General features: G+C 48.8%; 1 pseudogene across 1 annotated transcript; it reads left to right on the top strand.

Annotated features, from left to right (window-relative positions):
• The first annotated feature begins 4,601 nt into the window (after window positions 1–4,601).
• On the top strand, window positions 4,602–12,205 carry CYP1A2 (cytochrome P450 family 1 subfamily A member 2; annotated as a pseudogene). The gene is made up of 7 exons (XR_012521.5): window positions 4,602–4,648; window positions 5,481–6,320; window positions 6,927–7,047; window positions 7,503–7,592; window positions 7,861–7,984; window positions 8,912–8,998; window positions 10,597–12,205. The product of XR_012521.5 is annotated as a cytochrome P450 family 1 subfamily A member 2 (transcript).
• The last annotated feature ends 547 nt before the right edge of the window (window positions 12,206–12,752 follow it).

Raw genomic sequence — 12,752 nt, forward strand, 5'->3', positions numbered from 1 at the left:
ATCTTAGCCCAACAGAGGAAGCAACCAAAGTATCAATCAACAATTGAATGAATGAATAAGGTGTTGAGTACTCATGTTATAATGGAATACCATGCAGCAATGAGAATGAACTATAACTATGCCCAACATCATGAATAAGTCTCATAAAAAAAGAATGTTAAGTAACAGAAACCAGAAACCAGACACAAGAGTATACACTGCCCACTGAAATGTATACTTAAAATGGTTAAAATGGTAAATTTAAAAAAATGTCTAATAGAGATGGGGTCTCACTATGTTGCCCAGGCTGGTCTTGAACTCCTGGGCTCAAGCAATCCTCCCACCTCAGCCTCCCAAGTGCTAGGATTACAGGTGTGAGCCACCATGCCTGGCCCTACAGTGTTAAATGGTATGTTTTGTATATTATTTCACCACAACAAAAAAAGTGTAGGTGGGGGACCACAGAACTATACAACACAAAGTGCATCTTAATTTAAACTATGGTCTTCAGTTAATAATAATGTATCAAAGGCTGGGCGTGGTGGCTCACACCTGTAATCTCAACACTTTGGGAGGCCGAGGTGGGCAGATCTCCTGAGGTCAGGAGTTTGAGACCAACCTGGCCAACATGGTGAAACCCCGTCTGTACTAAAAATACAAAAATTAGCCAAGCATTATGGTGTGTGCCTGTAATCCCAGCTACTCGGGAGGCTGAGGCACCAGAATCGCTTGAATCTGGGAGGAAGAGGTTGCAGTGAGCTGAGATTGTGCCACTGCACTTCAGCCTCGGCAACCAAACAAGACTTTGTCTCTCTTTATTTTATTTTATTATTATTTTTTTTTTTTTGAGACGAGTCTTGCTCTGTGGCGCAGGCTGGAGTGCAGTGGTGCAATCTTGGCTCACTGCAATCTCCGCCTCCAGGGTTCAAATGATTCTTCTGCCTCAGCCTCCCGAGTAGCTGGGACTACAGGCATGCGCCACCACGGTCGGCTTATTTTTTGTATTTTTAGTAGAGATGGGGTTTCATCATGTTGGCCAGGCTGATCTAGAACTCCTGACCTCAAGTGATCTGCCCGCCTCAGCCTTCCAAAGTGCTGAGATTACAGGTGTGAGCCATCGCAACAGGTCTGAGACTCTGTCTCAAAACAACAACAAGAATGTATCAATATTCACCCATCAATTGCAACAAATATATTACACTACTGCAACATGTTAATAATAGGGGAAACTGCAGGGTGGGCGTGGCAAATGGGTGCTTTTACCTCCCTCATCATACTTTCCACTCAGTTTTTCTGTAAACCAAAGACTGCTCTAAAAAAATCTATTAGTTTTGTAAAATTCCTTGGCTCCCCTCCAAAAAGTGTACATATGACATGATCTCATTTACATAAAATGCAACAACAAGCAAAACAAATTCATGCAATAGACGTTGGGGTCATGGGTACCCTTGAGAAAGGAACACAACGGGACTTCTTGGGTGCTCATGATGTCTCTTTATTAGAGCTGGTTATATGTGTGTTTGTTACGTTTGCAAAAGTTCATCAAGCTACACATGATCAAGCTATACATGACATATGCATTTTTCTATTTATTTAGGTATTTTTGAGACAGAATCTCACTCTGTCACCCAGGCTGGAGTGCAGTCGTGCGATCTTGGCTCACTGCAACCTCTGCCTCCCGGATTCAAGCAATTGTCATGCCTCAGCTTCCTGAGTAGCTGGAATGACAGGTGTGCACCACCACGCCCAGCTAATTTTTTTTGTATTTTTAGTAGAGATGAGGTTTCACTATGTTGGCCAGGCTGGTCTTGAACTCCTGGCCTCACTCAAGTGATCCTCCCACCTCGGCCTCTCAAAGTGCTGGAATTACAGGCGTGAGTCACCGGGCCCAGCTGACATATGCACTTTTCTATATTGTACCCTGTAATTTAATTTTTTTAAGTTTTAAGAAAACATTAAAAATAAAAAGATAAATAGTCTCTCACACAGGAGAATTTCAAATAGTTTATGGAGATAATCCCTCCCCAAGGAGAAGGAGCATAACCCCCCACTCATTCGGTGTGGGCTGTGCATAGTGACTTCCTGCCAAAGGGTACAGCATGGAAAGGGAGGAAAGGAGTAACTTTACAGTGAAGAGACCTGACACACACTACCTCAGCCAGGTGATCAAGGTCAACATCAACACCTGTAAGTCATACTGATAGGATGTAACATTGATATGATGTGACAAGAATGGCACCTTACCTCCAAGGTCTTCCTACCAACAAACCATAACCCCAGGCTTACCATGAGAAAAACATCAGGCACATTCCAATAGTGGGCATCCTACAAAATATCCAACCAGTAGTCCTGAAAATTATCAAGGTCATCAAAAACAAGGATATCCTGAGAAACTGTCACAGCCAAGAGGAGTCCAAAGAGACATGATGACTAAATGTCATGTGATATCCAATGGGTCCTGGAACAGGAAAAGGACATTAGGTAAAACCCAAGGGAATCTAAGTAAACCATGGACTTTAGTTAATTAGAGAGACAGACAGAGAGAAAGAAAAAGTCCATTTTCTATACAACTGAGCCTAACCTCAAACCCTAACCTTTTTCATTGAGCCATCCGAACCCAATGGAGATATAGACAGGAAACAACCTTCCTCTTCTCCCATTCATGGTCTTCCAAAATGCTCTGTTCCTCTATTGGATTCCCCAACCATGTGCTTTGGCATCTTCACAGGTTGATCCCACAGTTTTCTCATTTTCAGGAATAAAAGCCCACTCATGTCTAAATCAAAACTTCCCTCTCACATCCATGCTGGGCACGGTGGCTCACACCTGTAATACCGGCACTTTGGGAGGCCAAGGCAGAAGGATTGCTTGGGCCCAGAAGTTCAAGACCAACCTGGGCAACATGGTGAGACCTCCTCTCTACAAAAAAAATGTTTAAAACTAAAAAATTAGCCAGGAATGGTGCACACACCTGTGATTGTGGTCCCAGCTACTCAGAAGGCTGAGGCAAGATGATTGTTTGAGCTCAGGAGGTCTAGGCTGCAGTGAGCCATGACTGTGGCACAGAACCCCAGCCTGGGTGACAGAGCAAGACTCTGTATCTTCAAAAAAAAAAAGATAGAAAACTTCCTTTTCACATCCAATTTAAGGCTTGCCCTCATCCTCCTCTTAGACCTGACTGAGATCTGGGTCCATATTAAAGACTCCTTTAGTATAACAAACACCATATATCCGCACGTAAGTCCATGAATAGCTGACATTTCTCATATCTACTTTCTCTTGATTTATTGATTGATAGGTATACTTTTTAAAATTTTATGGGTACATAGTAGGTGTATATATTTATGGGGTACACGAAATGTTTTGATCCAGGCATGCAATGTGAAATAAGCACATCATAGAGAATGGGGTATCCATCCCCTCAAGCAAGGGTAAACCTTTGAGTTACAAACAATCCAATTATACTTTTTAAAGGTGTACTTTTTTCTTTTTGAGACTGAGACTCGCTCGGTCACCCAGGCTGGAGTGCAGTGGCACGATCTCGGCTCACTGCAGCCTCCACCTCCTGGGTTCAAGCGATGTTCCTGCCTCAGCCTCCCGAGTAACTGGGATTACAGGCACGCGCCACCACGCCCGGCTAACTTTTGTATTTTTAGTAGAGATGGGGTTTCACCAGGTTGGCCAGGCTGATCTCAAACACCTGACCTCAGGTGATCCGCCCACCTCGGCCTCTCAAAGTGCTGGGATTACAGATGTGAGCCACCACGCCTGGCCTAAAGGTGTACCTTTTTTAACAGAATCATTCAAAAGGAGGTTGCAGGGATCTTGACACTTCCACACTGCAGCATTAATCTCCTAAGAATAAGGATACACTCCCACATACCATGACACTCTGTTCACACCTAAAAAAATTAACATTTATTCCAGAATATCATCTAATCTCCAGTCCATGCTCACATGTCCCCAATTGTCCCCAAAATGCCTTTTGTAAATTTAAAAATTTTTTTTTGGTTAAATGCCGCATCCAATCGAGGTTCACATATTGCATTTGGTTATGTCTCTTAGTCTTTTTGCATGAGGGAGGCCTCTCTGTAGTATGCAAAATCCTTATCATCTCTTCCTTGCCACTTGGGGACTTGGGCTGAAAATCAGGAGTGGCTGGAACATGCCCATTTACTGTCTGGTTTTGCAGGTTGTTGGAGGATATACAGAAGAACATCCTTCTGGAGAGGGGCCGTGAGCCTGGTTGGTCTAGACTGAGTGCCCTGGCAGAGCTCTTCCTCATGTGTGTATGGGAAAGAAGCCCAGATCAGTCCAAAGGCCTAACCCCCACTCCCAGACCCTACCCTACTCTTCAGAGACATAGGCTCCCTACCCTGAACCCTGAAGAAAGCTGTACCTTCATCCCCAGGGACCCAGCACCCCTTCTGGCCTATCCCCAAAGAGTCACTGTGGGCCTTGGGTAGTAGGTGGAGCTGAGGGATCATGGCCCAAGATCAAGGGTTGATCCTTCCAACTTTGTTCAGTGATCCAGCTTTGATATTAGGCGACCAGGACAACCAGGCCAATCCGATAGGGGATGGTGTTTATAAAAAGGCCACTCACCTAGAGCCAGAAGCTCCAGACCAGCCACTACAACTCTGCTAATCTCAAGCACTTGCCTCTACAGGTACCTTTCTTGGGACCAGTTTCCAATCTCTGGGATCCCCAATTATAGAACTTGGAAGCTAGACAGAAAGATGGGGAGCCTGGGCTAGGTGTAGGGGGCCTGGGTTCCAGGTTTTGCTACTCAGCTCTTGACTTGTGTTTCCCCATTTTAAATGAGCAGTTTGGACTAAGCCATTTTTAAGGAGAGAGATGGGGAGGGCTTCCCCCTTAGCACAAGGGCAGCCCTGGCCCTGGCTGCAGCCCAACCTCAACCTCCAAGACTGTGAGAGGATGGGGACTCATCCCTGGAGGAGATGCCCTTCCTGGTATTGATAGAGTGCCCTGGGAAGGGGGCATCACAGGCTATTTGAATCAGCCCTGGGACCTTGGCTTCCTCAGTGTCACTGGGTAGGGGGAGCTCCCAGTCCCCTGGGTGTGTAGAAGGTATCAGCAGAAAGCCAGCACTGGCAGGGACCCTTTGGCACAATGCCCAGCATGCATGCTGTGCCAGGGGCTGACAAGGGTGCTGTCCTTGGCTTCCCCGTTTTGGGGTGGTCACTTGCCTCTACTCCAGCTCCAGAAGCAGAAACTAACTGAGAGGATGGGTGGAGGAAAGAGCCAGGGTTCAGGCTGGGAATCTTGAGGCTTCTTGCCAGTTCTCAGATTCTGTGATGCTCACAGGGTGAGCTCCGGGGGCACAGGACACATGGTAGATGAATCTTAGTCATTCTGGTATCCAGTTGGGAGCCAAGCACAGAACACACATCAGTGTTTATCAAATGACTGAGGAAATGAATGAATGAATGTCTCCATCTCAACCCTCAGCCTGGTCCCTCCTTCCTTTTTCCCTGTAGTTGGTACAGATGGCATTGTCCCAGTCTGTTCCCTTCTCGGCCACAGAGCTTCTCCTGGCCTCTGCCATCTTCTGCCTGGTATTCTGGGTGCTCAGGGGTTCGAGGCCTCGGGTCCCCAAAGGCCTGAAAAGTCCACCAGAGCCATGGGGCTGGCCCCTGCTCGGGCATGTGCTGACCCTGGGGAAGAACCCGCACCTGGCACTGTCAAGGATGAGCCAGCTCTACGGAGACGTGCTGCAGATCCGCATTGGCTCCACACCCGTGCTGGTGCTGAGCGGCCTGGATACCATCCGGCAGGCCCTGGTGCGGCAGGGCGATGATTTCAAGGGCCGGCCTGACCTCTACAGCTTCACCTTCATCACTGATGGCCAGAGCATGTCCTTCAGCCCAGACTCTGGACCGGTGTGGGCTGCCCGCCGGCGCCTGGCCCAGAACGCCCTCAACACCTTCTCCATCGCCTCTGACCCAGCCTCCTCATCCTCCTGCTACCTGGAGGAGCATGTGAGCAAGGAGGCTGAGGCCCTGATCAGCAGGTTGCAGGAGCTGATGGCAGGGCCTGGGCACTTCAACCCTTACAATCAAGTGGTGGTGTCAGTGGCCAACGTCATCGGTGCCATGTGCTTCGGACAGCACTTCCCCGAGAGCAGTGATGAGATGCTCAGCCTTGTGAAGAACAGTCATGAGTTCGTGGAGAGTGCCTCCTCTGGGAACCCCGTGGACTTCTTCCCTATCCTTCGCTACCTGCCCAACCCTGCCCTGCAGAGGTTCAAGGCCTTCAACCAGAGGTTCCGGCGGTTCCTGCAGAAAACAGTCCAGGAACACTATCAGGACTTTGACAAGGTGAGCCCGGGGTGCAGGTGGCGAGGGGCACCTTGCAGGGCCTGGGTATGCCCCTCCCTCCCAGCTCTAGCATGCTCACACAGCTGCTGTGTTGCCAAGGCCTAGGAAGGCTCTGGATACCTCAGACCAGCTGTGTGACCTAGAGTCAACTCTTCCCCTTCTCTGGGCCTCAGTTTCCTCATCCTTGAAGCCCCCTTCTCAGGGCTCCTCAAAGCCCCCAAGAAAAAAGTCCTGGAAATGGGGCCCTAGCAGAGCCCTGCAATGTGGGGGGCCGATGAGTGAGAAAGCTTTCATTCTGCAGAAACCTGAATCCCAACAGAGGCAAATCCTCAGTTCTGGTGCCACGTTGCTTCCCTGTGTTCACACTAACCTTTTCCTCCTTTGAAATTGGACCCCTGGGGTTATTGGGAAGAAGGGTCAATGGGGCATAAAATGACACTTTACGTCATACCCAGGGCTGCTACCAGCTCCTGCTGCGAGCTGCAGCCCCCTGTCTAGAGACCAAGTGGGAGGAGTAGCCCCCACGGGCAGGCGAGGGGTGTGGAGCAATGTTCAGCCTTTGACCTTGGAAGTGCCAGGGGTACCTCTAAGCTTGTGCTCCCTCAGAACAGTGTCCAGGACATCACGGGTGCCCTGTTCAAGCACAGCAAGAAGGGGCCTAGAGCCAGCGGCAACCTCATCCCCCAGGAGAAGATTGTCAACCTTGTCAATGACATCTTCGGAGCAGGTAGGAGCCAGAACCCTGCCCCTCCATCCAACAATGCCTGCTGTTCACCCACAGTCTTGCCCAGTCCCTCAGTCCATCAAACAACCCACCAACCCTACACCAGATGGTGCAACATACTGAGACATGCCCTAGGATCAGGGTTTGAGCCTTGGCTGTGCCACCAATTCCCAGTGGAGACACAGCAAAGTCCTTCTCCTCCCCTAGGCGTCAGTTTCCCCATCTGAACAATAAAGTGTTCTCTGGCCTGTAAGTCTAGGCCCCTGTAATTCTGGCAGCTAATTCTGAAACCTGTATCTCAAGTTTATGTTGAAAAGACCCAGCCTCTGTCCTCAGGAAACTCACGGGCTAGGGCGAGAGAAAGCTAATGCTGGGTACACGCGTAGTAGATAATTGGGAAATGATGGTTTCCTTGTTTCTGTCTTCCTTCCTTCCTCACCTTACCCTACACGGTCCAGGATTTGACACAATTGCAACAGCCATCTCCTGGAGCCTCATGTACCTTGTGACCAAGCCCGAGATACAGAGGAAGATCCAGAAGGAGCTGGGTACATGGGGGCCCCCAACCCTATGGCCAGGAGAAGCCTTGAGACCCAGTTTGTGTGTTCAGTCTACAAACACCTGTTATGTGCCTACTGTGTGCAAGCCCTGGGAACACAGTAGTGCCTGCCCTTGCCTAGAAGATGTGGGAGGTTAGTGGGGTCGCAGACTTGTGAATAGACAGTCTTACATAGAGTGACATGGGATATAAGAGGGGACAATTCATGGGGCAGTTAGGGCAGCCCATGAGTTCTGCTTGTCCTCTGTGTTCTACAGATGCTGTGATTGGCAGGGGGCGGTGACCCCGGCTCTCTGACAGACCCCAGCTGCCCTACTTGGAGGCCTTCATCCTGGAGACCTTCCGACACTCCTCTTTCGTCCCCTTCACCATCCCCCATAGGTGAGGGCTGCTGGTTCTGCCCTCCCACCTCTGAAGTCCTTGCCATATTTCCTCTTCCTGGCTTCTCAGCCCTGGCCCTGGCTCAGCATCTCCTTCCGGACCTCATTCCACGCAGATCCCAGCCTCAGTCTGCCCCCATCCAGTCCAAGCATAATCTAACCCCCAGCTCTCAGGAGAAAGTTCCACTTGTGATCTCAGCGCTCATTCCCTTCTGCTCATATTCCCTCCCTCCCAGTGCCCTCTGGGCCAGCCAGGTCGGCCTCAGCCTCACAAGCATGACCCTACTGGCCTCCAATTTTGGTAACACTGAACCTTCTGCCTGGAATGCCTTCTAGTCTCTTCTCTGACCACCAGAATCCTACCCTTGCTCAAAGTCAATGCCGATGCGAGCTTCCTCTCCCCAGAAGCCTTTTGACTCATCCAGCTGGCACAGCTTCACTCCTGATGTCTTATAGGACTTACAGCCATCAGCACGTGGTCATGCCCCGGAATTTTAACAATGTCAAGAGAGTTAGTGAGCATTTACGTCTGCCCAAATGTTGTTCCAGTTATTCCTAGAGTAAGAGGCCTGAATCCCCAGCCAGGCTAGAAACTCCCCAGGGCTGGCCCAGGCTGCCTGCTGCTTTTTTTTTTTCTTTTTTAATAGAAAATAGAAAAACATTTATCTGAAATTGCCTGTTTCTTGGCTCCAGAGAACAGCCAAGTGCACAGCCAGACACAAAGAGAAGTTTAGTAAATACTTGCTGAAGTTAAAGAACAGGAGGCAAGGAAGAGGGAGGATGACTCTACCCCTTCCCTGTTCCTCCCCTCTCCTCCCAGTGTAGGGATGGAGATGGCAGTGGGCAGGCTATCAGGATGGGGTGGAGGTAGGAACAACACACACCCCAGCTTTCCAGCCCTGAGTCTCACAGTGCCCTCTTCCCTCAGCACAACAAGGGACACAACACTGAACGGCTTCTACATCCCCAGGGAATGCTGTGTCTTCATAAACCAGTGGCAGGTCAACCACGACCCGTGAGTACACACCCCTCACAGAAAAATGTGTGCAGGTTCAGCAGTCAGGAAGGCTGTTCATCCCCGCTAGGAACCATTTATATAATGAAAGGAGGGAACCTCAGTTGCTATATAGTCTGCTGTAAGTGACAATATTTACAAAGGTTTCACAAACTTTAGTGCACAGGAATCAACCAGGATGGCCAGGCGCGGTGGCTCATGCCTGTAATCCCAGCACTTTGGGAGGCCGAGGCACACAGATCACTTGAGGTCAGGAGTTCGAGACCAGCCTGTCTCTACTGAAAATTAAAAAAAAAGAAAAAGATTAGCCGGACATGGTGGTGTGCCTATAATCCCAGCTACTCCAGAGACTGAGGCAGGAGAATCGCTTGAACTCTGGAAGCAGAGGTTGCAGTGAGCCGAGATCGTGCCATTGCACTCCAGCCTGGGTGACAGAGTGAGACCCTGCTTCAAAAAAAAAAAAAAAATCAACCAAGATGTTTGTAACAGCTGATGGTTCCCCTAGGATTCTACTGTGGTGTCTAAGGGGGGGTGCCTCAGGCGATTCTGATGTGAATGGCCCAGAGACCTCTCTTTGGAAAGCCTCACTTTGGTGTATGGGTAGGGGGACCATATAATTTACCATCTACACTGGGACACTTGAGTGTGAAAACGCTATCAATGTTTATGCTAGTCATCATTACTCCAAAACAATAAACATAAGCCAGGACATACTGTTGAGGCCCTTTGGGAGGCATATTTTCAGTAGGATGAAGAGATGTATGTTTTTCTTTCTTTCTTTCTTTCTTTCTTTCTTTCTTTCCTTTCTTTCTTTCTTTCTTTTTCTTTTTTGCTTTTTTTTTTTTTTTTTTTGCTTTTTTTTTAACTTTAATTTTTAAATAGAGGCAAGGTCTCCATATGTTGTCCAGGCTGGTTTTGAACTCCTGGGCTCAAGGGATCTTCCTGCCTCAGCCTCCCAAAGTACTAGGGTTACAGATGTGAGCCACCAAAACCAGCCTGTTTTTCTTCTTTAAATTCCTTTTAGATAAAGCATTATTTAAAGTAAATTAATATTAAAAGGCACTATCTTTAAGGCTGGTCATTTTAGAGAGAGCTTTGTAAAAGAAAGAAGCATCAGGCCAGGTGTGGTGACTCATGCCTGTAACCCCAGCACTTTGGGAGTCCAACGAAGGTGGATCGCTTGAGCTCATGAGTCTGAGATCCCTGAAACCCCGTCTCTGCAAAAAAAAAAAGAAAGAAAGAAAAAAACAAAACCACAAAAATTAGCCGGATGTGGTGCCAGTAGTCCCAGCTACACGGGAGGCTCAGGTGGGAGGATTGGCTTGAGCTGGGGAGGCAGAGACTGCAGTGACCTAAGATGGCACCACTGTACTCCAGCCTGGGTTATAGGAGCCAGAGTTTGTCTAAAAACAAAAAAGAAAGAAAGAAAAAGGAAAAAAGAAATAAGCATCAAAGTTCAGTCTAGTTCCTTCCCACTTACCCTTCATTGCTTTCAACATGTCCTCACACTTGTGATCTCAACAGAAGTCCCTTCCCCAGGCCCCTCCTCCCAGGGCCTCCCCAGCCCTGAAGTCCTATCTCCTCTGTTCCTCTTGCAGGCAGCTGTGGGGGGACCCATCTGAGTTCCGGCCGGAGCGGTTCCTCACCGCCGAAGGCACCACCATTAACAAGCCCTTGAGTGAGAAGATAATGCTGTTTGGCCTGGGCAAGCGCCGGTGCATCGGGGAGGTCCTGGGCAAGTGGGAGGTCTTCCTCTTCCTGGCCATCCTGCTACAGCAACTGGAGTTCAGCGTGCCGCCGGGCGTGAAAGTCGACCTGACTCCCATCTACGGGCTGACCATGAAGCACGCCCGCTGTGAACACTTCCAGGCGCGGCTGCGCTTCTCCATCAAGTGAAGAAGACGCCACCATGCTGAGGCCAGGGAGCGAGTGGGGGCCAACCACGGGGACTCAGCCCTTGTTTCTCCTCCTTTCTTTTTTAAAAAATAGCAGCTTTAGCCAAGTGCAGGGCCTGTAATCCCAGCATTTTGGGAGGCCAAGGTTGGAGGATCATTTGAGCCCAGGAGTTGGAAGGCAGCCTGGGCAACATAGTGGGACCCTGTCTCTATTAAAAAAAAAAAAAATTAGTCAAGAGCCTGAGTGACATAGCAACACCATGTCTCAAAAAATATATGTGTGTGTGTGTGTGTGTGTGTGTGTGTGTATAATTCTTATACCATATAATTCACCTTCTTTTTTTTTTTTTTTTTTTTTTCCGAGACAAAATCTCACTCTGTCATCCAGGCTGGAGTACAGTGGCGTGATCTCAGCTCACTGCAACCTCCACCTCCCAGGTTCAAGTGATCCTCCCACTTCAGCCTCCCGAGTACCTGGGATTACAAGCATGAGCCACTATGCCTGGCTGATTTTTGTAGTTTTAGTAGAGATGGGGTTTCACCATGTTGGCCAGGGTGGTCTCGAACTCCTGACTCCAAGTTATCCACCTGCCTTGGCTTCCCAAAGTCCTGGGATTACAGGTGTGAGCCACCACATCCAGCCTAATTCACATTCTTAAAGTGTCAAATGACTTCTAGTGTAGAATTGTGCAACCATCACCAGAATTAATTTTAATGTTGTTATTATTTTTGAGATGGAGTCTCGCTCTGTTGCCAGGCTAGAGTGCAGTGGCGCAATCTCGGCTCACTGCAACCTCCGCCTCCCATGTTCAAGCGATTCTCCTGCCTCAGCCTCCCAAGTAGCTGGGACTACAGGTGTGTGCCACCATGGCCAGCTAATTTTTGTATTTTTAGTAGAGATGAGGTTTCACCATGTTGGCCAGGATGGTCTCCATCTCTTGACCTCGTGATCCACCCGCCTCAGTCTCCCAAAGTGCTGGGATTAACAGGAGTGAACCACCGTGCCCAGCCTTTTTTTTTTTTTTTTTTGAGATGGAGTCTTCCTCTGTCTCCTAGGTGACAAGTGATCTGCCCGCCTCGACCTCTCTCAAAGTGCTGGAATTACAGGTGTGAGCCACTGCGCCTGGCCCACAATTAATTTTAGAACATTTTCATCACCCCTAAAAGAAACCCTGCACCCCTTAGCAGTCCCTCCACATTTCCCCCTAGCCTTCCTCCCCTGCCTCACCAGCCCTGGCAACTACTAATCTACTTTCTGTGTCTATGGATTTGCCTTCTCTAAACATTTCATATAAATGGAATTACACAATGAGTGGTCTTTTGTTACTGTCTTCTTTCACCTAGCACAATGTTTTCAAGGCTCATGTGTGTTGTGGCGTGTGTCAGTAAGCCCTTGGTGCTTGAGTCCTGAGACCAGGTCTAGGTCTGTGCTCTCTTCAGTCATTGATAGGCACCTCCTTCACTCCTCTCTCTTCTCTCCCTTCATGTTGTTTGACCAAAGTTTTTGAACAATTGAAGGGAACAAGGAGAAAGGGATCCAGTCTCAGGGGCCAAACCCAGTTGGGTGGATGGGGATCCCCCCGTCCCATTCTCAAAAGGCAGAACGCATGACTTCTCACAAGGCCTTGATTTCTTCGTTCACAGACCAGGGGCGGATAAGCTTCCCAGAAGTGCTTGGGTTATTTGAAAAAGGCCCAGGTCTCATCAAAGGACACTATCAAGAAACTGAAAGGAGGCCAGGCACAGTGGCTCACACCTATAATCCCAGCATTTTGGGAGGCCAAGGCGGTTGGATCACTTGAGGTCAGGAGTTTGAGACCAGCCTGGACAACATAGTGAAACCTCATCTCTACCAAATA

This window comes from Macaca mulatta, chromosome 7 (assembly GCF_049350105.2).
Source record: "Macaca mulatta isolate MMU2019108-1 chromosome 7, T2T-MMU8v2.0, whole genome shotgun sequence".
Lineage (NCBI taxonomy): Eukaryota > Metazoa > Chordata > Mammalia > Primates > Cercopithecidae > Macaca > Macaca mulatta.